The sequence below is a fragment of the Rattus norvegicus genome, chromosome 5 (genome assembly GCF_021556685.1).
Source record: "Rattus norvegicus strain SHRSP/BbbUtx chromosome 5, alternate assembly SHRSP_T2T, whole genome shotgun sequence".
NCBI classification, from domain to species: domain Eukaryota; kingdom Metazoa; phylum Chordata; class Mammalia; order Rodentia; family Muridae; genus Rattus; species Rattus norvegicus.
This window is the reverse complement of record NC_141538.1, coordinates 43,065,405-43,093,242: the sequence shown is the minus strand read 5'-3', so window position 1 is coordinate 43,093,242 and position 27,838 is coordinate 43,065,405. Positions and strand designations below refer to the sequence as shown.

General features: G+C 39.3%; 1 long non-coding RNA gene and 1 pseudogene across 1 annotated transcript; both read right to left on the bottom strand.

The window, feature by feature from the left end:
• Positions 1 to 18,741: 18,741 nt before the first annotated feature.
• Positions 18,742 to 25,556, bottom strand: LOC148005704 (ribosome biogenesis protein NSA2 homolog; annotated as a pseudogene).
• On the bottom strand, positions 19,618 to 24,530 carry LOC148005705 (uncharacterized). Its single transcript, XR_015620173.1, has 3 exons — positions 24,316 to 24,530; positions 22,412 to 22,533; positions 19,618 to 20,959 (listed from the first exon to the last, which is right to left on the bottom strand). It is a non-coding gene; the product is annotated as an uncharacterized LOC148005705 (long non-coding RNA).
• Positions 25,557 to 27,838: the final 2,282 nt, after the last annotated feature.

Genomic DNA, 27,838 nt, shown 5'->3' with positions numbered 1-27,838 from the left:
GATGCTGGACAATACCATCCTCTGCTAAATATGTGGCTAGAGTCATGGGTCCCTCCATGCATCCTCATTGGTTGGTGATTTAGTCCTTGGGAGCTCTGATGGGGAGGGCTAGTTGATATTTTTGTTCTTCCTATGATGTTGCAAACCCCTTCAATTCCTTCAGTCTTTTCTCTAACTCCTCCACTGGAGTCCCCTTGTTCAGTCCAATGGTTAGCTGCAACCCTACTGATCTGTATCAGTAGGTGTCTAACAGAACCTCTCAGGAGACACTCATATCTGGCTCTTGTCAGCAAACACTTCTTGGCATAAGCAGTAGTGACTGATTTCTTTGAGTTGATTTTTGTATCCAGACACTTTGCTGAAGATGTTTATTAGCAATAAGAGTTCTCTCATAGAAAATTTGAGGTCACTTATGTATACTATCATATTATCTGTGAATAAGGATACTTTGCCTTCTTCCTTTCCAATTTTAATCCCCTCAGTTTCTTTTAGTTGTCTTATTGCTGTAGCTAAAACTTCAAATAATATATTAAAGAAATATAGAAAAAAATGGACAGCCTTGTGTTATCCCTGATTTTAGTGGAATTACTTTAAGGTTCTTTCCATTTAATTTGATGTTGGCTATTGGCTTGCTATGTATTGCCTTTATTATGTTTAGGTGTGCATCTGAATCCCCATTCTCTCTAAGACTTTTAACATGTTGTTGACTTGTCAAAGGCTTTTTCAGCATCTAATGAGATGATTATATGTTTTTTTTCAATTTGCTTGTAGAATTATATTGATGGATTTTTGTATATTGAACCATCCCTGCCCCCTTGAAATGAAGCCTACTTGATCATGGTTGATAATGTTTTTGATGTGTTCTTGGATTTGGTTTTTGAGTATTTTATTGAGTATTTTTACATCAATATTCATAAGGGAAATTGGTATGAAAAATTCTTTCTTTGTTAGGTCTTTGTTTGGTTTTAGTATCAGAGTGATTATGGCTTCAAGGTATGGTTTACCAATGTTTCTTCTATTTCTATTTTGTGTAATTGTTCAAGAAGTATTGGTATTAGCTCTTTTTTTTAAAAGTCTGGCAGAATTCTGCATTAAAACTATCTGGCCCTGGACTTTATTTGGTTGGGAGACTTTTAATGAGTGCTTCTATTTCTTTAGGGTTTATAAGACTATTTAAATAGTTTACTTGATCTTGTGGCATCTATCTTAAAAATCTTCCATTTTGTTTAGATTTTCCAATTTTGTGGAGTTCAGGGTTTGAAGTAAGACCTAATGAATTTTCTTAGTGTTTGTTGTTATGTTTCCATTTTCATTTCTGATTTTGTTTATTTGAATACTGTGTGAGGTTTTTTTTTTTGGTTAGTTTGCTAAAGATTTGTCTACCCTGTTGATTTTTTCAAAGAAAAATTCATTGTATTGTTTTCTGTTTCCAATTGATGGATTTTAGCCTTGATTCTGATTATTTCCTGTTTTATAAATATCTCTTAGGTCTACTTGATTCATAACCTTGATTAGTTTCATTGTTTCTCTGTTTAGATTTTGTCTGGATGTCCTGTTAATTGGTGAGAGTAGGGTGCTAAACTCTCCTACTATTAATGTGTGGGTGTTGATGTATGATTTAAGCTTTAGTAGTGTTTCTTTTATGGATGTGGTTTTCTTTTGTGTAGTTAATTTCCTTGTGTTGATTTTTCCCTTAAGTATTTTCTATAAACCTGATTTGTGGCTAGATACTGTTTAAATTTTTTCTTGGAATATTTTGTTAATTAATATATTCTGCTAATGTTGGGTGTAGTAGACTAGGATGGCATCTATGGTTTCTTAGAAGCCGTAAGACCTTCCTCTTTTAGAATCTCTGTAGAGTTTTGTTTAGAAGTTGGGTGTAATTCTGACAGGTTTGCCTTTTTTATGTAACTTGGCCTTTTCCCCCTTGGAGCTTTTAATATCCTTTTTTTTTTTTTGGTTCTGTAGATGTCTTAGGGTTTCTATTTCTATGAAGAGATACCATGACCAAGGCAACTTTTATTTATTTATTTTTCTCTGATGGCTCTGAACTGATTTTATTTTATATGCTTACTAACAGGCACACTTTCTCCCCATTGGGAGGGAAAAGCAAGCAAGCAAGTCAACAAACAAACAAAAAACCAACAATACACTGAGGTAATAAAACAAGTAAAGACAGGTGTCTGATTTCATATCTTGATATTAGCTGAGTCTCGCGCTTTCTTTTTTCCTGTTTCCCTGGTAAAGACTCTCTCTATGGCTGGCCTGCCTGACTCTACTTTGATCTGTGAGGCAGTGCCATACTCCAAGGCAACTTTTATAAGGACAACCTTTAATTGGGGATGGCTTACAGGTTCTGAGGTCCAGTCCGTTATCATCATGGTGGGAAGCATGGCCACCACCAAGGCATGTATGGCACAGGAGGAGCTGAGAGTTCTACATATTGTTCTGAAGACAAACAGAAGACTGTCTTCCAGGCAGCTCGGAGGAGAGTCTCAAAACCCATTCCAACAGTGGCATACTTCCTTCAACAAGGCTATGCCTACTCTAATAAAGCCACATGTCTTAATAGTGTCACTTCCTGGGTCATGCATATTGCAGCCACCACAATAGATTTTGTTTTTGATTATTATGTGGCAAGAGGACTTTCTTTTCTGGTTCAATCTAATTGGTGTACTATAAGCTTCTTGTACATTTATACCTCTTTCTTTAGGTTGGGAAAGTTTTCTTCCAGGATTTTGTTGAAAATATTTCCTGGTCCTTGAACCTGGGACTCTTCATCTTCTTCTAATTCTATGATTCTTAGGTTAGATCTTTTCATACAGTTCCAGAATTCCTGAATGTTTTGTTTCAGGCATTTTTTTTAGATTGAACATTTTCTTTGACTGATGTATCATTTTTCTGTCATATTTACTATTCCCGAGATTCTCTCTTTCATCTCTTGTCTTCTATTGGTGATGCTTATCTCTTTTGTTGCTATGCCCTTCCTTAGGTTTCCCATCTTCAGGATTCCCCTAGATTGTGTTTTCTTTATTACTTCTATTTCCATTCTAAGGTCTTGAACAATTTTATTTATTTCCTGTTTTATTGCATTTTCTGTATTTCTTTATTACTTTCCACTTTAAAGGCCCCAACCTGTTTGATGGGATTTTCCTATCTTTCTTTGAGAGAACTATTAATTTCTTCTTTAAAGGTATCTATTATCTTTATAGGTTGGATTTAAGGCCATTTTCTTGTGCTTTGATTGTTTTAGTCCAACCAGGGCTTGCTGTAGTGGGATAGTTTTGCTCTGATGGAACACTGTTGCCCTGGGTCTTGCTGCTTATGTTCTTACACTGGCCTCTGGTTGTCCCTGGATATCCTTGTTGTAACAGGTATTAGGAAGCTGAGCCTAATCTGGATGTTCCCCATGCCGCAGGCCTCCTGTGGGCAGCCTTTGACTGAATATTCTTGGTGTGGCAGGCCTAGATATTCCTTCTTTGGTGGCCTTGATGCAGGGTGGCTTAGCAGTGGCTAGATAATCGTCTGCTCTCATTGTTAGTAGTTCACAAAAATACAAAGCTAACAGCCATAACATTTATGCAGAGCTGGTACAGACTTTTGCCAGCCTCATATTTGCTGCTTCACTCTGTGAGCCCATGTGAAACCTGCTTAGTTCATTCAGTGGGACATCTTCTTTTGGTGACCTCTATTATCAATGACTCTTACCATCTTTCCACTGTGTTCCCAGGTAGAGGGACCCAGTAGAGACCTCCCATTTAAACTCTCTTTCTGCATAATATCTGTTTGTGGGACTCTGCACTGCCGCTGTGAAGACGATTGGACAGGACACAGATCATTCTAATATTTCCTTTATCCATTTTTTTATCCAATGTTTCTATATCAAGTTATTATATCTTGTCTTCTCTGACTTAGATTCTTTCTTTTATTTCTTGTATTCTGTTGGTGAGGCTTGCCTCTGAGGTTCTTGTTTAACTTCTTAATCTTTCGATTAAAGTTTGAAAAATCTTTCTTTTCCAGAATTCTCTCAATTTGGGTTTTCTTTATCGATTCTATTTCTACTTTCAGGTATTGAACTGCTTTATTCATTTTCTTCCCTGTTGTGTAGTCATAGTGTTTATCAAACATGTGGGAATATTCCAGTCTGCTATGGTAGAGTTGCTGGGCTTCAGTGGAAACATTTTTTTCTGCCTGTTATTGATTTTTTTTTTAATGCTGCCATCTAGGTGTCTGGGTTGGGGATGATTGTTAATCTAGATGCTGATATCTGTTTTTGGCTTTGTTGGGTGGATATTTTGTTTCTTGTTTTCTGTTGCTCTTTCTGATTCTTGTGGAAGTGTGTTGGCTTTGTGGTGGCTGTATGGTAGGGAGTGATTCTGGGCTTCTGCTATGTATGGCCACTAGGAATTTTGCGTTCAATATTTTAATACGGATCAATTTTCATATAAGTGCTTATAAATGAGCTGTTCTATTGGAATGTGGTATGCTTGTAAGTGGTAGTTTATCTAGATATTCTGGGTTAGAATAAAAAAAGCTATTAATGTGAAAAAACCTTATTTGTTAAAACTAATGATGATGTTAAAAAATCAATAATGTTAGAAGGATCCTTTAAAGAAACTATTTTTTATGTAGGGAGGAGACTCGAAACTATAAAAAGAAAAAATTTCATATTCCTGAGAATTTTGTACATATATGTCATGAGATTTGATCATATCTCACATTTGCTTCTCCAACTATCCCCATATTCCTCCGACAACATATCCCTTTATCAACTTGAGCTTTTTTTTTGATAATTCAATTTATTTGATTAGTTATGCCCGTGTATGAGATTCCCTGAAACAGATATGCTTCTTGCCTAGCATTGCTAACAGCTCCTAGGAAGGAGTGGGGTCCGCAGAGTGCCTCCCACATCTATGCCAGAGTTTTGCCTGGCTTATTCTTATGCAGAATACTGTTTTTTTTAACTATTGTGAGTTTATGATTGTGATATCTATGGCATGAGAAACTTTCCAATTTCCTTTGCTTTGTATTTTCTTCCCTTTCATGGCGAGGATCTGATTTAATTCTCTCTGGCTCCTTTACTGTACCCAAATGCCTAGTTTTAGAAGTTGCAATAGCAAACCAGGTTATGATAGGGGATATATCTGTTCTTGATTTAACTGGTCTGTCTTCATAAGGTTTTAATAGTGCCATGCAGGCTGTTGGGGGATAAAATGCATAAGTGGCCTTCCCCAGTGATGAATATTCTATGCTACAGTACTAACCTGCCAGGAACAGACTCCAATAGTGGATGGCTATTAGAGATAAGTAAGTGTTTTACTTTAGGTCTGATCCTGGTCAAAGACTCATGGCTATGAAGGGCATAGAATACAGGGTAGAACCTAATATTGTTATTTTGTGAATGATCATGCTATCAAATTTCCCATAGACTTGAGCTTCTCTCAGCTTTCATCAGAGGAGCTTTTTCCCCTAGTGGGTAGCAGTTAGTGCCGAGATGGTCAGTGTAGACAAGTGGTCAAAGTGTTGAGCATAAAAGACTGAGTGCTAAGCTCTAAGTCAGACATCTTTTCACAATGCAGAGATGGATAACTGATTAAAATGTGGAGAACAAAAAACTGAATTCTAAACCCTAAATTATAAATCCTATCACTTCTTTTCCTCACCAAGACTTAACTCATTAATATAATAGCCATATCTTGTCCAGATGACAGCATTTTACAACTTCTGTTTCTTATAATTTTTTCTGCCTCCTCTTCCATGCTGTTTCCCCACAGAAATTGTGGTTTCCTGTATGAGTCTGGACAAAACAGATCCAGTTGGGTTGAACTGTTGATAATCTCTTTTTTTATGGTCATTTGATCCACTTCATATCCACTGTTCTGCATCCATAGATGCACTGGGTCAAAGGGTACATAAGGTTATGGTGGTGCATCTATACTGAAAATATGTATGCTTGTTTTTCTGGTTAAATGATTTGAACAATACATCACAACTGATTACACAGAATTTACATTGTATTAGGTATAATAAGTAAAAAAGCTCTAAGAAAGTGTAGAGTTTTGTATTAGGATTGTTCAACTTGGGCAAATATTCCAAAATGAAAAAATTTGAAGTGTTAAACTCTTTGGTTTCAGATGTTTCAGAGAGGTGATATTCAGCCTGTTATCCAAAAGATTTAAAGAGTGTGAAGGAGTCTAATGAAGAAGGTATATGCAGATACTATGCCATTTTATATATACAATTTTGGTGTTCTTTGAAGTCATTGAGCCTATGTCCTATGAAGAATATCTACTAGGAAGATTTAAAGGAACTCAGACTTTCTAAGCTAAGGCATCACACTGTGACAAGAAGAGATCCTGTGGATGATTTTATGAATTCAGATTCTAACTGAACAGCAGACATGGCAAGATATTGGGAAGGCATTTGAGGTCTGACTCTGGATTATTAACTATCTGTGGTGTAATTTACTCATTAGGAAGTTGGAGGTAAATTCTGTTTCTTTCTTGTGGGAATGTTTGAAGGATTCTCCAGTACTAGGGACATAGAAACAAACCAAAAACAAACAACTAAGAAACCCTCTTTATTATTATTGTTCTTTCTTTTTCCTTTTTTTTTTTTAATACTCCAGATTTTATCCCGCTCCTGGTCCACCCTCCAACTATTCCACCTTCATATGTCATCTCTGATTCCCTGTCTCCACGAATATGTCCCCACTCCACACACCCTACCCACCCCACCAGACCTCTAAACTTCCTGGGGCCTCCAGTCTCTGGAGGTCAGGTGCATCTTCTCTGGCTGAATCCAGACCTGGCATTCCTCTGCTGTATATATGTTGGGGGCCTCATATTAGCCGGTGTATGCTGCCTGGTTGGTAATCCAGTATCTGAAAGATCTCGGGGGTCCAAGTTAATTGAAACTACTGGTCCTCCTCCTCCTCAGCTTCTTTCAGTGTTTCCCTAGTTTAACCACAGAGGGCAGCAGCTTCTGTTCATAGGTGGGGTGCACATATCTGCATCTTTCAGATGCTTGTTGGGTCTTTTGGAAGACAGTCATGATAGGTTCCTTTCTGTGAGCATTCCCATAGCCTAAGTAATAGTGTCAGGCCTTGGGGTCTCCCCTTGAGCTGAATCCCACTTTGGGCCTATTGTTGGACTTTCTTTTTCTCAGGCTCTTCTCCATTTCCATCCCTACAGTTCTTTCAGACAGGAAGAATTATGGGTCAGAGTCTTGACTGTGGGATGGCCATACCATCCTTCACTAGATGCTCTGTCTTTCTGTTGGAGAATGACTTTACAAATTCCCTCTCCTCAGTGTAGGAAAATTCTCTTAAACGTTGATACCATAGAGATGACCCATTTGACCAGTGGTAACATGGAGGTTGGCTGTCACGTAGGAAATCAAATTTCTGAATTCTAAACTTCTTGCATATCTTTTAAAAACCACCTTCTTTGGTTCTGAGGAGAGCAGCAAACAGTAGTTGCAGAGAGACGCCTATAACTCTTGGGTTAGCTTCAAGCTAAAGATCTTCCTGGCTCAGACTTCCAAGTTTTAGGATTAGAGATATGTGCTACAATGTACGTCTTTCTGTAATCTCTTCTTGCCAATTTCTTACTTTTTCTGTGTTACATATGACATTAGTAATTTCGAAGCATATATATATATATATATCAAGTATTATATAAAATTTCTTTGCATTTGATTCAGTTTAATGTTTCTCTTTGGCACATGTGTGTGCTCAGGAAAGTAGACAATACTACTGTAGTTTAAGTGACTTTTTCATTTCACAGTGTGATAAGATGTTTGATACCAATGTTGTATACTCATGTCTTAATTGTGATCCTTCAGTTGTGTACCAGATATCTCCACTGTAAGAACTCCTCCCCCTTTCTCTTTGAACCTAGATTTCAAGTCCAGCCTACATGTAAGTGAAGGGAGATTAAGTTGTCGAGTTTATTTGTAGAGAAGCTCTTCCACTCATGAGGGAAAGTTGTCTATAACATTACTGTAGGTTGAAAATGCATCTTATAAACTGAGCCAATTAGGCCCAGAAGGAAGATTAATATCACAGTATATTGTAGAATGTTGGTTTGCCCTCCTGATGGCATTGCTGACTGGGTCCTATAGCTTGTTTCTATAGCTCAGTACTGAAAAGACAGCATAGTACAGTGTAGTGCTTAGAAAAATATCCAAATTTAAGGTACTGTTTGTCTCTATACACATTACTTTCTTACCATAGTCATGGTTTTAAGCTAAGAAGCATCATTCTATCTATCTATCTATCTATCTATCTATCTATCTATCTATCTATCTATCTATCTATCTAATCTTTTTAATTTCAATTTTCCTTCACTTGTTGAAATTTGCTTTTTAAAAATTTATCCTTAATCTTTCTTTACAGTTCAGTCATTATCCCCCTCTTGGTCCACCCTTTGACAGTTCTTCATTTTATCCCTTCTCCCCCATCTCCAAGAGGATCAGCGCACCACACCCCTACCTTACACTCCCTACTCTCCAAAAATTGTTTTATTTACATTTCAAATGTTGCCCCCTTTCTGGTCCCCCTTCCAAGAGTTCTTTACCCCATATCCATCCCTTTTGATTCTGTACCCCACACCCCCATCTTCTCTCATTCCCCTACTCAGGTCCTCCTCTGCATTCCCCTCCTTGGAGCATCAAGTCTCTACAAGATTAGGTGCGTCCTCTCCCACTGAGTCCACATAAAGCTATCCTCTCCTATATACATCCCTGGGACCTAGGATCAGCCTATGTATGCTCTTTGGATGATGGCTTAGTCTTTTGGAGCTCCCAGTGGGGGTCTAGTTAGTTGATACTGTTGTTCTTCCTATGGGGTTTTCTATCCCCTTCACCTCATTCAATCCTTCCCCTAACTCTTCCATAGGGGTCCCCAACCTCAGTCCAGTTGTTGGCTGTAAGTATCTGCATCTGTCTCAGTCAGCTGGTGGTAAAGCGTCTCGGAGGATAGACATGGTAGGCTCCTGTCTGTAAGTATAACATGGCAGCAGTAATAGTATCAGGGTTTGGGGCCCACCCATGGGATGAATCCTGAGTTAGCCAGTCACTGGATGGCACTTCCTTCAATCTCAATTCCATTTTTGTCCCTGTATTTCTTTTAAACAGGAACAATTCTGTGTCAAAAATTTTGAGCATATGTTGGTGACCCTATCCCTCCACTGGGGGCCATGTTTATCTACTGGAGGTGGGCTTTTCAGACTCCATCTTCTCACTGTTGGACATTTCTGCTAAGGTCATCTCCGTTAAATTCCGGGAGCCTCTCACATCCGAGGTGTCTCGGACTTTCTAGAGTTTCCCCTGCCCCCCACCTTCCTCAGCGGCATGTTTTTCTTCATTCTTCTGCCTCTCTAGTCTTCTCTCCTGTCCTCCCCAATACCTGATCCTGTCCCTCTTTTTCCTCCTCCTCTCCTCTCCTGCCCTCTTCCCCATCCCTCTGCCTTCCATGATTATTTTGTTCTTTCTAAATGTGATTGAAGCATCCACACTTGGACCTTCCTTCTTGTTAAACTTCTTATGACCTATGGGTTGTATCATGGGTATTCTGTATTTTGGGGCCAATATCCACTTATCACTGAATACATACCATGAATGTCCTTTTAGGTTTGAATTACCTCATTCAGCATGATATTTTCTAGTTCCATCCATTTGCCTGCAAAATTCAAAATGTCCGTGTTTTTAACAGCTGAGTGGTATTCCATTGTGTAAATGAACCACATTTTGTATATCCATTCTTTGGTTGAGGAACATCTGGGTTTTTTCCAGATTCTGGCTATTACCAATAAGACTGCATTGAACATAGTGCAGCACATGTTCTTGTGGTCTGGTGCAGCATTTTTTGGATATGTGCCCAGGAGTGGTATAGCTGGGTCTTCATGTAGAATTATTTCCAATTTTCTGAGGAATCTCCAAACTGATTTCCAGTGGTTGTAACAATTTGCAATCCCACCATCAATGGTGGAGTGTTCCTCTTTTCCTATATCCTTGCCAGCATGTGCTATCACTTGAGATTTTGTTCTTAGTCATTGTGATTGGTATAAGGTGGAATCTCAAGGAATTTTGATTTGCATTTTCCTGATGACTAAGGATGTTATTTTAAGAATACTTTTTGTTTTCCTATTTCCTTGTTTTGTCATGTTATACTTTTAACATTTTATTTTACTTTATTATTAAATAATTAATAATAAAGTATTTTATTTTGCATTATTAAAATTATTAAATTATTAAAAGTAAAAAATTGTAAAATAAGTGTATTGTATTTTATTTTAAAGGTATTTATTGTACTTGACTCACTAATACTGTTTTAGTATTAATACTGAGTATGTGTGATACTTAAGTAAATGTGCACCAATCAGATCATGGTTATTATGTCAGGCATACTCGTGTGTGTGTGTGTGTGTGTGTGTGTGTGTGTGTGTGTATGTGTGTGTGTGCATGTGTCTATGTCTGTGTCTATGTAACAACAATTAAAGGGAAAGAGGTCAAAGATATGAATTTGAGAGAGAGCAAGGGGCAAGTACATTGGAGGAGTTGGAAGGGAACAGAAAAAATCAAAAAATTGATGTAATTATATAAAAATTGATGTACATGTAATTGATATAATTAAAATACACTGATTTCAAAAATAAAATAGTATCCTTTTAGTACTGCTTTTGGTGCATTTCATAAGTTTCATATGCATATGTGTTTTCATTTTCTAAGACAATTTAGATTACCATTGTTCTTACTGGTTTTATTTTTAGATTTATTTATTTTATGTGTCTGAGTGTTTTGCCTGTATATATGGATATATATCATGTCTAGTGCCCACAGAACTAAGTAGGGACCATTAGATCATCTGGAATCAGTGTTATCTTTAAAATGAGTTTATAAAAGTAATTTGTGCTCTTAACTGCTGAGCTAGCTGTCCAGCCAAACTGTTTCTGATTGTTTATGAGTGTAATTTCCATATATTTGTAAATTTTTATTTTTCTACGAGTAGTGATTTCTTATTCATTGCACTACATTCAGAAAAGTATCTCTCCACGTGAGCTGCTAGGTATTGTTGAGCCCGTGTGTACAGAGAACTCACTTCCTTCAGTTCCGGTCTGATCTGATCATAAGAAGTTGCCTGCTTCCAACTTAGCTGAATCTTTCTCCCCTGTGATACTTGGGCTATTTTATTCCTATAGCAATTTTGTTTTCAATCCAGGTCTTTATAGTACCCAGTTCCAGAATTTGGTTCTAGTCTTAATACTTTCTCGTCTGTCGATACAGTTACTACTTTGCTCATTTACTGCCTTCCTGATTTCATCTGCTCATCGTTGCCCTGTTTTAGAGAATGGCTTAAAAAAAAAAAGCCAAACAACTGACTATCTTAAATTGTTTTAAATGGAGATTTATGCATTTAAAAACAAAAATCTATTCTCCCAATCTTCACTGACTAATTTCAAGAGGAAAGATTTCTGTCAGTCAGCCCAAGCAAAGACTCTGCGTCACCTTGAAATTAGCTTTGGAGGCTGCAGCTGCTCCAGTTGTGTGCGCATTATTGTCCAGATGGAGAGATTAACAAGAGCTTCCTTTGTTTGCTCTTTGTAATGTCTGTCTGCAGTATACAGGCCCTGTATAGTAGAAACCTATCTCTCTTCCTTTTGTCTCAGTGGGCTGAAGCTGTCCCAAGCATTATCCCTCCTTATCAACCCTCCAAGGCAGCTGAGAGACATACCAGTCCTGTGTGTAGCCCACAGCAAGTAAGACAATGCCAAATCCAGTTTTCCTTTCTATACCAAGATGAAAGTTACAAATTAGACATAGTTTCGCAATTGCTCCAAGTCTTGAAGGTCCTGAGACAAAATTGTCTATACTGGTTTTGAGGAAGGATAAAATGAAATGGGTCTTCTCATTCATGTGAATGTGTCCCTACTAGCCTTCTCCTCACCTGGGCTACTACGGTTTCTTAACTGTTTTCTGGAATTCTTACAAGAGAATTTTGGTTTCTACATTATTAATTCAGGGTCCTTTTAGGATAAAGAGCATAGAGTATTCCTATCCCTCCATCTATCAAATGCTTTATCAATTTTAAAATGAAGTTTTGTGCCTTAAAATTAGCGGGAAGTTTCCATAAACCATCAAATGTCAAGAGACTTTCTTAAAGTGACTTGTTTTACACTAAAATTGCAGACAATAACTTCCACAACTCATAACTTTTATTTAAAGGTAATTAGCTTGATATTTGTTTAATACAGATAGAGCAACTACTTAGTGTTTGTCAAACTTATCACTCTAGCTCTATTTGGCTTTGAACTTGACATCAACAGGGCAAACTATCTCTTGGTAGATTAGCAGTGGGTAGTCAGAGGGCCCATGGGTCACATGATGGAAAGGAAAGAGTGGGAAGAACACATCTTCATCAATTAGAGTACAAAGGACCCTGATTTCACATTTGAAAGTACACTACTAATCGTGGTTTAAAATTTTACAATTCAATTTCTAGGAATTTTGTTCAGTAAAAAAAAGGATGTAATGTAACACATGGTGAAGTCAACAGCTCGATTCCAATCACCAGCTGTTCTCATTAGCATTGCTTTGTAGTGTGTTTTGTCACCAGATAGTTTGACAATTTTAGCTGTTTCTTTGCTTTATATATTTTTTTTGCTCTTTTCTGGATACTTTGTGTTTCTGTACATAGTGAAGCATCCCTTTCCCCTACTCAACATAGAATACCATTAGCATTTTGAAGTAAATTGCTCTGAACACCACGAACATTTTAATAACAGCTGTCTAAACCTTGATCTGCTTCATTAACAAGAACACATTTCATTATGTCTTTAATTTTTTAAACAGTGAGTAGATTTACAATTTTTAGTGTATAGCTTTTTCACCATCATAGCTGAATTATTCTTATTTATTTTTGTGCTATTGTAAGTGGAAATGTTTTCTTGAGTTCTTGTTTGGATAGCTGATAGGACATACATATATTACTAATTTGTGTGTTGACTTTATCTTTATGACATTTTAGTTCTTACAGTTTTTGGTATCTTTATAGTTTTTCTATGTGGTATCACATGCTCTGTAAAGAGTACATCTGACTTTGTTTTTTTTTTTTTTTTCTTATTTGGATTCCTTTTACTTGTTTTCTTACCTGACAGCCCTGACTATGATTTTCATGAAAATATTAAATATATATGGAAAAAGTCAGTCGTCAGTCTTGCCATGCTTCTGCCATAAGTGAAGCCTATATATGATATTGGGTGTAAGGACTCTCATTTTTTAACCTTTTATACCTAATTTGTTGTGATTTTTACTGAGAGGACAATGAATTTTTGTCATAGGACTATTTGCATATATTAAAATAGCTATAGTGTTTTATTCCTCTTTACAGTAATGTGGTATATCATTTTTTAGTAAGTTTGAATACATTGAATTGTCCTTGAGTCCTGAAATCCTATTGGATTACATTGACTGATCTTTTTGGTGTCTGTTAAATTTAGTTTGTCAGTATTTTGCTGAGGGTTTTTTGCAGCGTGTTATCAGAGAGACTAGCTTGTAGCTTCCCTTTCTAGGAATATATTTTCTTATGATTTAATCATGGTGATTATGATCTCATAAAATGAGCTTGGAAATTTTCTTTCTCTTCAATACTTGGAATAATTTAAGAAACATTTTTCTAGCTCTTTAAATATGTAGCATCAGACAGTGACATCATTAGGTCCTAAACTTCACCATGTGTGATTTTATTATAGATACAATCACCATATTTAGTACCAATTCTTCATATTTTGTAGTCTTGATATGATATATAGCTAGAGGTTAATTTGTTTCATCTAAGTCATCGGATTTGTAAACAGAAACTACTTATGATTCTTGGTATTTCTGTGGCATCAGTTATAATGTGTCTTATCTAATTTTTATTTGATCAGAAATAACTCAGTGTTAAGGTTCTTTTGAGATAGTTTTAATGTCTCTTATTGTTCATTTATTTGCTTATATATTTCTGTTCTGAGGTTAGTTATTAATCTGTGTTATATTTTGGAGACTTCAAATATTGGCAGTTATAACTAATGCTATATGAACATTTAAGATATTATCTTTACCTAATTTGGGTTTTTTTTATTAAGGACATTAGAAAATATTGTATTATCTATCTTTTCAAATCATGATCAAGTCATTGGGATACCTCATTTATTCACTAATTACACAAATGATTGTAACACTACACCGTCTAAATGACATTTTCTTTTTTCTGATAATTCTTCAACTCCAACTATTTCACTGTCATAGCTAACTATTGGTAGGTGAGCATGCTTCCATGCCAGTTACCAGTGACAGGAACATTTGTCAAAAATTGCAGTTAACTCTAAATTTGATTGTGTGCTTTGCATTATAGTTTTCTAACTACCTTCATTTTTTATTTAACTTTAAACTCCCCTACATGAATAGCATGATTCTAATTCTTATAGGCAACGAATCTGAACACAAAAGAAGTTTTGAAAATGACAAAAAGTCACTCTGATGGACAACTAGTTACATTTCTTCGGGAAAAGGTATGATAATTTTATTATGAGAAAGAGGTTCAAAATTTTAGGTTGCTAAAACTTAATTTTTGAAAATGCTGCTCCTTTGAGAGTCACAATGTCTAAGCTGAGCTACATCTTCTTGGTAAATTCCCAGTGATTTCAGTGATGTCCTGAGGCCTCTGAGCTGACACACCATTGCACTTACTAAGCAACCCCACCTCTAATTGCTATATGTTTCTGTAATTGATTATTTGCAATTGAACCTTGATAAAAGAATTTTTAAGCATTTGAAAGATTTTTTTGGACTAAAGCTTTTTTTTTTCTTTAAAGAAAATAATTTGCAATTGGACCTTTCATTTTTTTCTTGAACTATCAAAGGTAATTACTTAACGGTCGATACACGATTTGAAATTGAATAATAATTCCCATTATTTTTCCGACTTTATCTAAGCACATTTGAGTTAGTTTGTATAGGCATGTCTACATGTCTCGACTTGACCACACCGATGAGTCACCTGGGAGCACTGCTGAACACAGATTCTGCATAAAAGGTCTGTGGCTGTATGGCAAGGCTGCACATCACAGACGACCCTAGACTTAGTTCACCTTCACTACTGACTCCATACCTCCTTCTAAGTAGCAGAAGCTAGTGCCATGAAAATGTCCTATTCACACTTAATAATGGCATCTGAAGACTATGGTGCTTCTACGGATATTGTGACTACTGCTCTGAGGCATTTGCTGCCTTCTATGTGCAAATTTAGGTGCTGATTTTAATTCCCATGGTCACAAGTGGTTTGACTTACTGTCCTTGTAGTTTTGTGGTGATGGTAATGGTAGCTTGGCTTGAACCTGGGTGTGCTGGTGTATACTTCTTGGAAGGCTGTCAATTATATTGAAGGGACCTATTTTCACAGAGTGTTATGAAATGTTCCTTGTGTTTTCTTGTACCTACATTTTCTAAGTTCCCAATTTCTGTCTTCAGATCCCAATCAAATGGCTGGAAGAAATTGGAACACGGTGGTACAGTTTTATTATAATTGAAGATTATTTCATGCTTTGGAAATTGAAGGTTTTTGAAAGACTAAATAAAACAAAAATGGTATTTAAAAATTACACTATTTTTAAATCTATTATTTTCCTTTACCAATTTTTCTATTTTATACGTCATTTGCCCAAGTCACCCACAATAGAGCAAGGGGATGCATGGAAGGAGAAGGGACACAAAGGACCACTATTTGCTCCAATTCCTTTTTAAGTTTAAACATGTGTGTAGTTGAAGTGAATGTTGAGACAAGCGTAGAGCCACATGGGGTTATAAGACGTAACATAAAGGGATCTCCTTATACCATAGAAATGTGGCCCTGGAATGAGCATAGAATTATTGAAAGCTTGCCAGAAGAAGGGAATCAGTTATACTATCGCTTTAATGCATTTGTCCAGGATTCAAAGTCAGAGGAGGGGTGGGGGAAAATTTAATGGTAAAAAGAATGAAAATGGTCTCAGGTGTGGCCTGACTGAAACCTAGTCAGCGGGAGGACACTGGGAATAGGTTAACTAGAGAGAGCCCTGGGGTGCGTTTGGAAGGCATATTTGACTTTTTCTAGTTGATGGGAGTTGAAACGGAGAAAACAAAATGAAACCCAGCCCAGTCTGAGCATTCTGAGTGTAGTGCTCCAGAGACTGAGTCAGGTTCTGTGGTCATACGTGATTTTTTTTCCATTGCCTTTGTATGTGTGGGCATTCAACAGTTCACCCAGTGTCTACCCATCTCATCACAACACACACACATACACACACACACACACACACACACACACACACACACACACACATACACACACGCACGACTATGTCATAATGATCACAACTTAACTTTTCAGGTTTCCTAGTCCTCAGTTGTGTCTGGTTGTGTGTTTAGGCACACCAAACACACAGTAAACTATCATAGAGCTAGTACATGTTCCACCGAACAGAGCATCTTCCTCACTGAATGATCCTGAGCTATTCTTTAATACTGTCACCTCACTGTGCTTCTTCCACACCCCATCCTCTACCTTTGGGAGCTACCAATCTGCTCTCCTTGTGTAAATATTTTAAAATGTTACCTAAATGGAATTACACAGTATGTGGTTTTCTTGAGATTTTCTTTTTTGTTTTAGCAAAACAAATTATCCCAATCTTCTAGAAAGTCTTTGCTTTTTAATTACCCAAGAAATACTTGAATGAGCTCTCCTTACGCAACATTAAAACAGTAAAAATGAATTTAAAAATCCCGTTGCTAACACAGTCTCAAATTCAAGCTCATTCCTAAAAGTAATTAAATGTTGATTTAGCCCTTTTTATTGAAAATAATTATCTATTTCTTTTCATAGTTTTGCTATGATAAAAAGTCTTCAGTGAGCATTTTCTTGTACGTGTCTTCTTGTTTACATGTGTTAATTTTTCTTCTAGTTTTGGTACCTAAATGTGGAATTGCGGGTAGGTAGTAGAACGACACATTTACAGTCTAAATTTGAAGAGATATTATCAAAAGTTCTTTCTATGTTCCTATGCCCACGTATAGACTTAATAAGTAGTATAGACTTACTAGAACTTCCTAGTTTCTAATGCATATCAATGTGAGATTTTTTCACCCAATTTTATAAGTGAGGGGTAGTAACTCATTTTATTTTAATATACATTTTATTGCTTATTTAATTTAAAGATATATTGCAATTGTTTTAGCTACTTGTAATTTCTGTTGTATTGCAATGCCTTGTGTTTATTAGTTGTTACTTTTCTTATTTTTATTCTAGATTTATGAAGAATTAATGTTTTTTATGGATGTTTGTAATTTATGTAGTATGTATGTGCCTTATAAACACATCATGATATTCTTTTGGTTAAGTTCTTAATGTTGTATATGAGCCTTGTAACTTGACACTTTAAATTTTGATGTTCAGTTCATTACTTGGGTCATTTTGTTTTGAAAGAAAGTCTTCCCATCATTTATTTTAACCTTCTGTATTTTCAGAGTTACATCATATTTTTAATTTTATGGTCTTGGGGCCATATTTTACGTGGCTCAGGCCTTTTCTCAGCTTGGTCATAACTTCACAACTTCTTTGCATTGCATTGCTTTTGGCCATTTCTAAACAGCAAATCCTGATTGTTTATTATTATCAAAGCACTAGGTCTACCCTGCCATTGGCACTTGAGATAATGTGGACAGTTCTACCTTCAATAAAGTCTGTGATTCTGAAAGTCCATGTGACCTTAAGACAAAATGCTAGGAAACACAGATATACAAATAATACATTCCACACGGGGGCCAGTCCTTAACACAAATACAGACGACAATTCTGCCCAAGAGACGTTAATCCTGCCACATTTGGTCATTCTAGGTGCAACTGATATTTGGATGTTACTAGCCTCTTATCAGTTACCAGTCAAAATGAAAGCCGCATGACCCTGGCAACACATTCACTGAAGAAAAAAACTTTCCCTGTAGCTCCTGGCCAAATACCTAGGGTCAGATGGAAAATTTTGGCAGCCTAGAACCTTGGAAATTTCCCAGAATTTAGCAGTGTTAGCGTTTCAGCTTCATAATAAAGTAACACAATACATTTGGTGAGATAGAATAATGGCAAAAATGAAATGTAGTTTGGAATTTTAAAACATTTATTAAAAAAGTACTTGCACACTACAATCATGCAATATAATATAGTTTGCTCAGTTTTCTTGCTATTAGATTTGTAGTTCTCTTCAAAAATTTTATTGTTTTTATTGTATGAATGCTTTGACTGTGTATATGTCTGTTTGACCCTGCTTGTTCCAGGTCCCTGTGGAGGTCACAAGAGGGCATTAGACCTCCTGGAATACGAGTTATAGGTAGTTGTGAGCCACTCTATTGGTGCTGAGAACTGATTCTAGTCCTCTGTAAGAGCAGTCTGGTGCTCTTAACCCCAGGCATCTCTCCAGCCCCTATATTTGTGATTCTTATGGAAGTATTTCAAGTGACAACAGGCTGCCAGTGAAAATCAACAGCAAAAGTCATTATAACAATTTTTGAGAAAAGTCCTTGTACTTAGACTAGCACTGTGGCCTTGCCTATATCAGTCCTCACAGTAGGGATTCAAAGTACTGTCCTTGCCTATGTCAGTCTTTTTTCTTTTTTCAATTGTAAATTGGGCAGTGTTTTATTTTTCTTTACAGTTTAATAAATGCTTCTTGATGACTGCACATGGGGTAAGGCTGATTGGTAGTTCAGAAGGATCACAGCGATGGTGTTTTCCTGACACTGTAGTCTTCCGTAGTGAGTGGAATGGCTTGTATGACGTCACTGTCAAACCAGCAAGACTGCATTTATGCACCCATCATTTTCAGGATTGTTGGTAACCTGAGCATATTTCCCCCAAGTCACCTTGCCTCTGTGTCACAAAGCCCAGCTCACTCACATTCACTTCAGTGACTGTCCCTTTGGTGACTGTAAGACTCTCAGAGAGAATCTTCCCTCAGGAGGGAGATCCTCAAGCCCAAATGACCAGTCCGAGTCCACAGGCTGCAATCAGCAAGAGGATTTTTATTGATCAGGATACACAGGTATCTGTGGGCATCCCAGTCAATTCGGAAGACTGGCGCGCCTAGCAGAACCAGGGACGGGTTTTTATAGTGTATTGGGAGCAGAAGCAGGCTTACAGAAGCAGATGCATGGTTACAGGGATGTGATTGGTGGAGTAAATGAGGCATACGTGTATGTTATTTATTTTGGCTATAATCATAACAGTGAGTTAGCAAAAAGTACATGGTGGTCAGGGCTTCTGGGGGGTCAGGGACTTTTTCTTTTTCCTGCCGGGTGGCCCATGGAGCAGTGCCCATAATTTAGTCTTGTTTCTGCATTTTGTTTTCTTTTCTGGGCTATTTTGTCTAAATGTTGGGTCAGCTTGTCCCACATATCTAAAAACTTACTTTTTACTTCTATAGTTGAGGGCCTTGGGCTTGTACAATTCCCTTTCTGGGAGGGGGTCTTTCATTCCCCCATTTTCTTTTTGTCCTTGAGTGGAATCTTCCACTCAACTTGGTTAAGGTACCTCTGTTTTTTGTTGTTTCACCATCTGATACTGTTGTCTCAGCACAAAAGTTTGAATGACTGAAAGTCTGTATCTCTTATTATTCCTGTCTGATCTGCATAGAAACAACATTCTTCTTTTAGTGTAGCACACAAACTCCTTCTTTAAGGAATATCAGGTCTAATCTTTTCCTATTTTGAAGGACTACCTCTGAGAGGGAGGTTAGGTATTCTTGGAGGTCAGCTAAAAAGTCTTTTTTTACTCTTTTCATATCTGAGTCAATGGCAGTTTTGAATTCTCTATAAGCCTTGCATTGTAGGGCAACAGCAGATGTCCTTGTGCTGCCCTTGTAGCACCTAGATAGCCTTAAATAATTCTCAACTCTCTTTTGTGTCTTATTAAGTCTTTAGCATCAGGATTCTAATCTGGACACTATCTGAACCTATACACCAAGGTCTTTTAGAACTTCTAAACTTATATAGATTGTGATCCCTGAGGCACAGTCCCAAGAAGTGTTAGGAGTACTAACATATGTAATATTACATCATTTGTAATAAAAATCAAGCCTATCCTTACACCTATTCCGAGGGAACCCAGGGCAAACAGGCAAACATGAAATTCTTGTTTCTAAAACACACTCCTCAAGTAAGCATTATAGCAACCTCCCAGTCACTTAAGTCTAGGGAGCTTTTTGAAGATCTGAGTGTCCCTCTAGGTCCCAGCTCTCAGCCCCAACAGCTAGTACGCTGCTGGTGAGGGCTGAGAATTGACGACTGTCAGGGTGGTCAGCAGCACCAGGTACAGTCCTTTCCAGCGAGGCTCGAGTGTCTGGGCTCAGTGTAGCTGCTTCCGACCTGGAACTGATGGGATGTCTCAGGGGTCTCCGGGGCATAGGCTGCTGTCAGCTGTGAGCAGATTTCTTTCTGTATCACCTGTAGGTCTTTTAGCCTGGCATACAAATCATTATTACTATGACATGTTGGTTCAGTAACATCATCTAATACAGTCAGGGGAGCTGAGGCCCCGTATAAGATCTCAAAGGGGGTAAAGCTGAATCTGGAAGGAATATTTCTTGCTCTGAAGAGAGCAAGAGGGAAGGAGTGTCACCCAGTCTGTGCCAGTCTCCATGGTTAATTTGGTCAGGGTCTCTTTTAGAATTTTATTTATTTACTCTACTTGTCCTGAACTTTGAGGTCTGTAAATACAACGTAATTTTCAATTGACCTCTAAATACTTGGCCACACCCTGGCTTACCTTGGCAACGAAAGTAGGGTTGTTGTCTGACCAGATTACCTTGGGCATTCTAAATCGGGGGAAGATTTCTTCCAGTATCTTCTTGATGATTGTAGAGGCCGTCTCTTATTTGGTGGGGAAAGCTTCTACCTATTCCCGAAAAGATATCTATAAGCACTAGGAGACATTTATAACCATATTTTCCTGGTTTTATCTCTGTGAAGTCCACTTCTCAGTAGTATCCAGGCCGTTCCCCACGGAGCCTCCTACCAGAGTCAACTTTCCTGAAAACAGTTACCTTTTGGCATGGTATATATCAGTGCACTATCTGTTCCACGAGATACTTGAGACCTGTGACATAATATTTAGTTTTTGAAAACGTCTGGATGAGTTTGCTTACCCCTAAGTGAGTCCATTGATGTATTTGTTTTATCATGGCCTCTGCCCATTTTTGTAGCAGGATCTTCTTTCTCGTTGAGGTGTACCAGAGTCTCTTCCTCGGCCTGGCTGGGTCATGGAGGGCCCTTAACAGAGCCAGAATCTCTTTTTTTCTTGCCCTCAGATGTCAGCAGGCCCCTCTGCTGATGGGCTGTAGCAAAGGCATACGTGCTGTCCACATAGATGTTAAGTCCCTTTCTCAGCCCAAGGGCTTTGGTGAGGGGAGCGAGCTCTACCCTCTAAGTAGAGGTGCCTTCTGGTAGGGCCTGAGCCCATATGATTCTGTTTCCATCTACCACTGCTGCCCCAGCCCATCTTTTTCTATGAACCAGATGACATCTACCCCCTCTGTTGGCTGATCAGTCCGATCTTTATGCCACTCCTGTGCTTTAGTGAGCTCCTGCTGACAGTCATGAAGGGGGGTGTCTAGGCCGGGGTCCGGGAGCAGGGTTGCAGGGTTTAGGCTCGTAGGGGCAGTCTGGAATCACAAGGAACAAGTGGGATACCTGGCCCACACCAAGGTCCACCGTTCTTCGGGTAGTCCATGAGTATCATTTGTTGCCGGTAGTCCCCTGTACTCAAGGTCTTTTGCTGGACACTAGCCCATTTGGGCGGAGGAGCACAGAGTGTTGGGCCCCCATATTCACAAAACAGCTGGGCAGGCTTCCCTTCTATCTTAGCGCATAGCCAGCACTCTAGGACCAAGAGGCTTGCCTTCCGGGCTGCTGGAGAGGCCCCTCTTGTTCTTCCTGGGGCAGTCCCTGACCCAGTGTCCTTTTTCCTTGTGATAGGCACACTGATCTTTAGCTAGGAATTCTCTTCTGTTGCCAGGTACTGTCTTCCTAGGTTCCCTAACTACTGTGGCCAGTATATATTCCTCTCCTGTCTTTTATCTCTCTTTAGCTCTCTAGCTTCTTCTTCCTTTTGTCTCATTTCTTCCTTAGCTTCCTGCTCTTTTTACCTTCTTCCACTTATGTAACTACACTTCAACTTTACTTTCTCTGCAACTTACACTAACCCTCAGCAACTTAGCTTAACCCTTCAAATTTCTGTAACTTTCTCTCTTTATATCTTTTCCTTATCTTAGCCAGATTGGTGGGGCATTTTCCAGCCCCTCGGAGACCCACCCTTGGAGCCTGGTGGCAGACCTGGAGCACTCCCTACCTTCAGGTGTATTCAAGTCAACAGTCAGGAGTGAGGGTCTTCCATCTATGTCTGGAACATTCTTTCTGGCCTCTAGCAGGATTCCATCTTTCCTCGGTGGTAAAGAAGACCTGTAACAGTTACTAACAAGCATCTCACGTGGGATGGTGAGAAAACAAGAAGAGAATCTTGAGAATAGAGGTCCACTGAAGAGGACAAATAGCATTTAGTCACACAGCTAAGCCAGGAGGCTTTCTTGGGACAAAAAGGCCATTGTAAAAATAAGCACAAGCTTTGTGTCTGTGAAACAGAACGGCAAGCAGAGAGGGAACTGATCTGTTACCGACTATCTCTCTGGACTTAAGAACTAATAACAAAAGGATGGAGAGATGGTTAGGACCTGGGTGCTGGATGCCAAGTGGCTGACAAAAGAATTGTAACCAGTTCACCTGGGACTTTCAGGAGCTCAGTAGCAGCCCTTTACCAAACTGTCTCAGTGGGCTAAAGGCCCATGGAAAAGAAAACATTAATCCTGACCTTGGCCACAGCCAAAGCCTGAATTCTAAATTTTGACTGGCAAAACAAAGTTCTTCACAGTTTGTTGCAGATTCCCATTCGAAACTATCTCAGGGGCTTCTCTGTCCCCCAACCTGGGGCATTTTGACCACAGGGGCAGGAACTGGCTGCTGAGGGGATAGGATCAAAGGCACTCTCCATGTCAATGATGACTAACAGGGAAGGTTACTTAATGTTGGAGATCAACTCCTCTCTTGGAATAGGGCCAGCAGATAAGGCAGGCTCCCTTAAAGAACTTCTCTTAATGAACACTCTCCTTCTGTGAGCAAGTGTTGAAGGTCTGGTCACTGAAGGCAGCAACTGGAATTATTATTTTTTTTCAGGGCCAAAAGTCTCATAAAACAACCACTAACTCTACGCTATCTTCTTGTTGTCAAAGCCGGCTGGCCTCATCACCTTGAAACTCCTCTTACGCTGACTTGGCCAGAGTTGCTAGCAGGCCTGTATGCTTGTCACCCTCAGCCCCTACATTTTCCTACTCTGTGCTGTCCCTTCCTTAGAAGCTGTGAATGTTTAAGCAACAGGGAGAATTTTTCTTCAGGATCTAAGGTAAAGCTTTCAGGCTCTTGTTAATGCCTGCTTCAGACAGGGTTACTCGCTAACCTGGAGTTCTTCATACACAACGGTTAACAGCAGCTAGACTGGACAAGGGGAGCAAAGGGAGGGGCATCTCTCCTTGGGGAGGAGGCTAAGAGAGAAAGATAAAACTCCCTGGCAGAAAACAATTTTTCTCAAGCAAATTATTTCCAAGTTAAGCACCAAGAGGACCAAGTAAAACTCCTTGACAAACAAAGCAAACAGTTTCATGATTTCAAACACAGTGTCATTCCAAGATTTTAAACACAGTCGTCTATCCAAAGTCCAAAAACGAAACAAAAGTCAAAAAGACACTGGACAATACCACAGAAAACAACCCAGACAAACAAGACCAAGACAAAGCATCCTATAACCAATTTCCACAGATGTTCAAAGAAAATTAAGACACAAAGAAGACAAACAATTCCAACAGTCAGACAGACAGACGCACCGCGCGGCTTCGGTGTCAAACTGAAACCAAAAATTCAGACAGAGGCGACGAGGGTCCGGATCCTTCAGCGGATCCGGCTCTCTCCTCTCTCCTCCAACCCAAAACCACGTATCCTTCTGATACAGGCTGAGCCCCAAAAAACCGGGCTCTAAACACCCTTGGAACGTCTTCCAGGGCTGCGGGGGAGAAGTCCGAGCTCGTCAGCTCCTTCTCTGGCCCGCCCAAATACAAACGGTATAGACCCAAGCCAAGTAACTAAGCATTTACAGAACAAGTCACAAAGCAAGACAAGACAGGACAAGACAAACACTGGCCAGCTTACCTCCCGGTGGGTGGTCGGTGGTCTCTAGACAGAGGATCTCCCATCCCGGACGAGCCCCCATATGTAAGACTCTCAGAGAGAATCTTCCCTCAGGAGGGAGATCCTCAAGCCCAATGATCAGTCCGAGTCCACAGGCTGCAATCAGCAAGAGGATTTTTATTGATCAGGATACACAGGTATCTGTGGGCATCCCAGTCAATTCAGAAGACTGGCGCGCCTAGCAGAACCAGGGACGGGTTTTTATAGTGTATTAGGAGCAGAAGCAGGCTTACAGAAGCAGATGCATGGTTACAGGGATGTGATTGGTGGAGTAAATGAGGCATACATGTATGTTACTTATTTTGGCTATAATCATAACAGTGAGTTAGCAAAAAGTACATGGTGGTCAGGGCTTCCGGGGGATCAGGGACTTTTTCTTTTTCCTGCCAGGTGGCCCATGGAGCAGTGCCCATAATTTAGTCTGGTTTCTGCATTTTGTTTTCTTTTCTGGGCTATTTTGTCTAAATGTTGGGTCAGCTTGTCCCACATATCTAAAAACTTACTTTTTACTTCTATAGTTGAGGGCCTTGGGCTTGTACAATTCCCTTTCTGGGAGGGGGTCTTTCAGTGACCACACCCAGGGTTGTATATAATGGGGATGAGGGATTCTTTTTCACACTGAGTATAGGCAGGCAAAAGGTATCTTTCAGTTCAGGGTGTGTGACATGGGCTATTTTGAAGCGGAGACCCATTGACCTAATGAACCTTTCATATTTAGGTGGTTTTCTTGTAAAACCATCACCAACAAAGAAGACTTTTGTAACCATTCTTTTCCATGCCTTCTCTTTTCTTTTTCCTGTTCGAATAACCTCTGTTATTCTTCTGTTCAATACTTCTGTTTCTCCTTGGGCATGAACTTTGGGTAGAGGGACCTCCCAGTTTCTCGCCTTTTCTTTTCGTTTCCGTTTAATCATGTTGGAAAGTACTTTTGCTCTCGACTGCCCCTCTCTGTCCACCAGGTAGGCAGGGACTGCTCCCTGTGGAGTCATCCTTCTGCTTGGTGTTTCTCTTTTCATGCATTTTAATGATCTGTTTCATTTGTATTTTCTCAGCATGGCGCTGCTTATGGTAGAGCTTAGCCTTTTTTCCTTCTTTGAATGTTCACGGCCCTCCCGACCTTCTTTCTTTCTCTTTTTGTCATGGTAGTCCAAATGATATCCATATCGTTCGCGGTGCAATTCAATATATTCATTTTGTGGCATAATGACAGCCGCGGAGCAGCCGTCCATGACCTCCCGGGTTCCAAAAACAACTTTCTGCTGCTGCTGCTGCTGCCGCTTCTTCTTCTTTCTTTCTTTCTTTCTTCTTCTTCTTCTTCTTCTTCTTCTTCTTCTTCTTCTTCTTCTTCTTCTTCTTCTTCTTCTTCTTCTTCTTCTTCTTCTTCTTCTTCTTCTCCTTCTCCTCCTTCTCCTTCTCCTTCTCCTTCTCCTCCTCCTCCTCCTCCTCCTTCTTCTTCTTCTTCTTCTTCCTCTTCTTCTTCTCCTTCTCCTCCTCCTCCTCTTCCTCCTCCTTCTTCCTCCTCTTCTTCTTCTCCTTCTCCTCCTCCTCTTCCTCCTCCTCCTCCTTCTTCCTCCTCTTCCTCTTCTCCTTCTCCTCCTCCTCCTCTTCCTCCTCCTCCTCCTCCTCCTCCTCCTCCTCCTCCTCCTCCTCCTCCTCCTCCTTCTTCTTCTTCTTCTTCTTCTTCTTCTTTCTTTAGGCATTTCCTTCATTTACTCTGCATTTCACAGTCTGCTTCCATGGGGGATCTTTTGCAGACACTGCCTGTACAATTTTGCCCGCTGTAGTAGATATGAGGTCTCTCTCTCTCTCTCTCTCTCTCTCTCTCTCTCTCTCTCTCCATCTTTATTAACTTGGGTATTTCTTATTTACATTTTGATTGTTATTCCCTTTCCCAGTTTCCAGGCCAACATCCTCCTAACCCCTCCCCCTCCCCTTCTCTATCGGTGTTCCCCTCCCCATCCTCCCCCATTACTGCCCTCCCCCCAACAATCAGGTTCACTGCGGGTACAGTCTTGGCAGGACTAAGGGCTTCCCCTTCCACTGGTGCTCTTACTAGGCTATTCATTGCTACCTATGAGGTTGGAGCCCAGAATCAGTCCATGTATAGTCTTTGGGTAGTGGCTTAGTCCCTGGAAGCTCTGGTTGGTTGGCATTGTTGTTCATATGAGGTCTCAAGCTCCTTCAGCTCTTTCAGTCCTTTCTCTGATTCCTTCAATAGGGGTCCCGTTCTCAGTTCAGTGGTTTGCTGCTGTCATTCGCCTCTGTATTTGCTGTGTTCTGGGTGTGTCTCTCAGGAGAGATCTACATCGGTAGCCTGCACTTCTTTGCTTCATCCATCTTATCTAGTTTGGTGGCTGTATATGTATGGACCACATGTGGGGCAGGCTCTGAATGGGTGTTCCTTCTGCCTCTGTTCTAAACTTTGCCTCCCAAGGGTATTCTTGTTCCCCTTTTAAAGAAGGAGTGAAGCATTCGCATTTTGGTCATCCTTCTTGAGTTTCATGTGTTCTGTGCATCTAGGGTAATTCAAGCATTTGGGCTTATCCACTTATCAATGAGTGCATATCATGTGTGTTTTTCTGTGATTGGGTTACCTCACTCAGGATATTTTCCAGTTCCATCCATTTGCCTATGAATTTCATAAAGTCATTGTTTTTGATAGCTGAGTAGTACTCCATTGTGTAGATGTACCACATTTTCTGTATCCATTCCTCTGTTGAAGGGCATCTGGATTCTTTCCAGCTTCTGGCTATTATAAATAAGGCTGCTATGAACATAGTGGAGCATGTGTCTTTGTTATATGTTCTTAATTCCTGGGAATCACTGGCCCATGAACCTGCTTCACTCAGACTGGAACAGGAAACGCCTATGTCAGTCTTAACAGCACATGTTCCTTTAAATACATTTGGACCTTGCATTTTTGCAAGCCCAACAGAAACAAACCTGAGGTAGGAAGATTATAAGTTCAAGGCCATTAATGGGAGAGGAAGCACCTAGACTCACACAGACTTGAAATACCAGGGTGGGAGGATGAGGGGGGTACTACCTGCAAGGGAGAAGGGGAGAGGGGATAGGGAAAGAATTAGGGAGGGAGTGACTGGGAGGGGGCAGTGAGGAGGATGTAAAGTGAAATAAAAAATAGTAAAATTAAATAAAAAAATAAGTTCAAGGTCAGTTTACACTATATAACAACTTCTCAGATAAAGCAAATGCTGTACAAATGTAAAACAGACACATTAGGATTGATTTAAAATGTGGGACTCTTAATTAACTTCTGATTATTTACTTCCTGTCTTCAGTCATTTGCTAAGTTCTTTTAGTCAGTTTTCTAAATTTCTAAATTCTAATGTCTATTTTCTAAAATCACCCTCTTCATTCCCTTGTTACTCTTGTTATCTGTCTTTTTTCTTTTTTGATCACGAACTTCCTTGTAGCTATCTCTGCCCCACCCGCAGTACTGGGGATTGAACCTAGGCTGTTACAC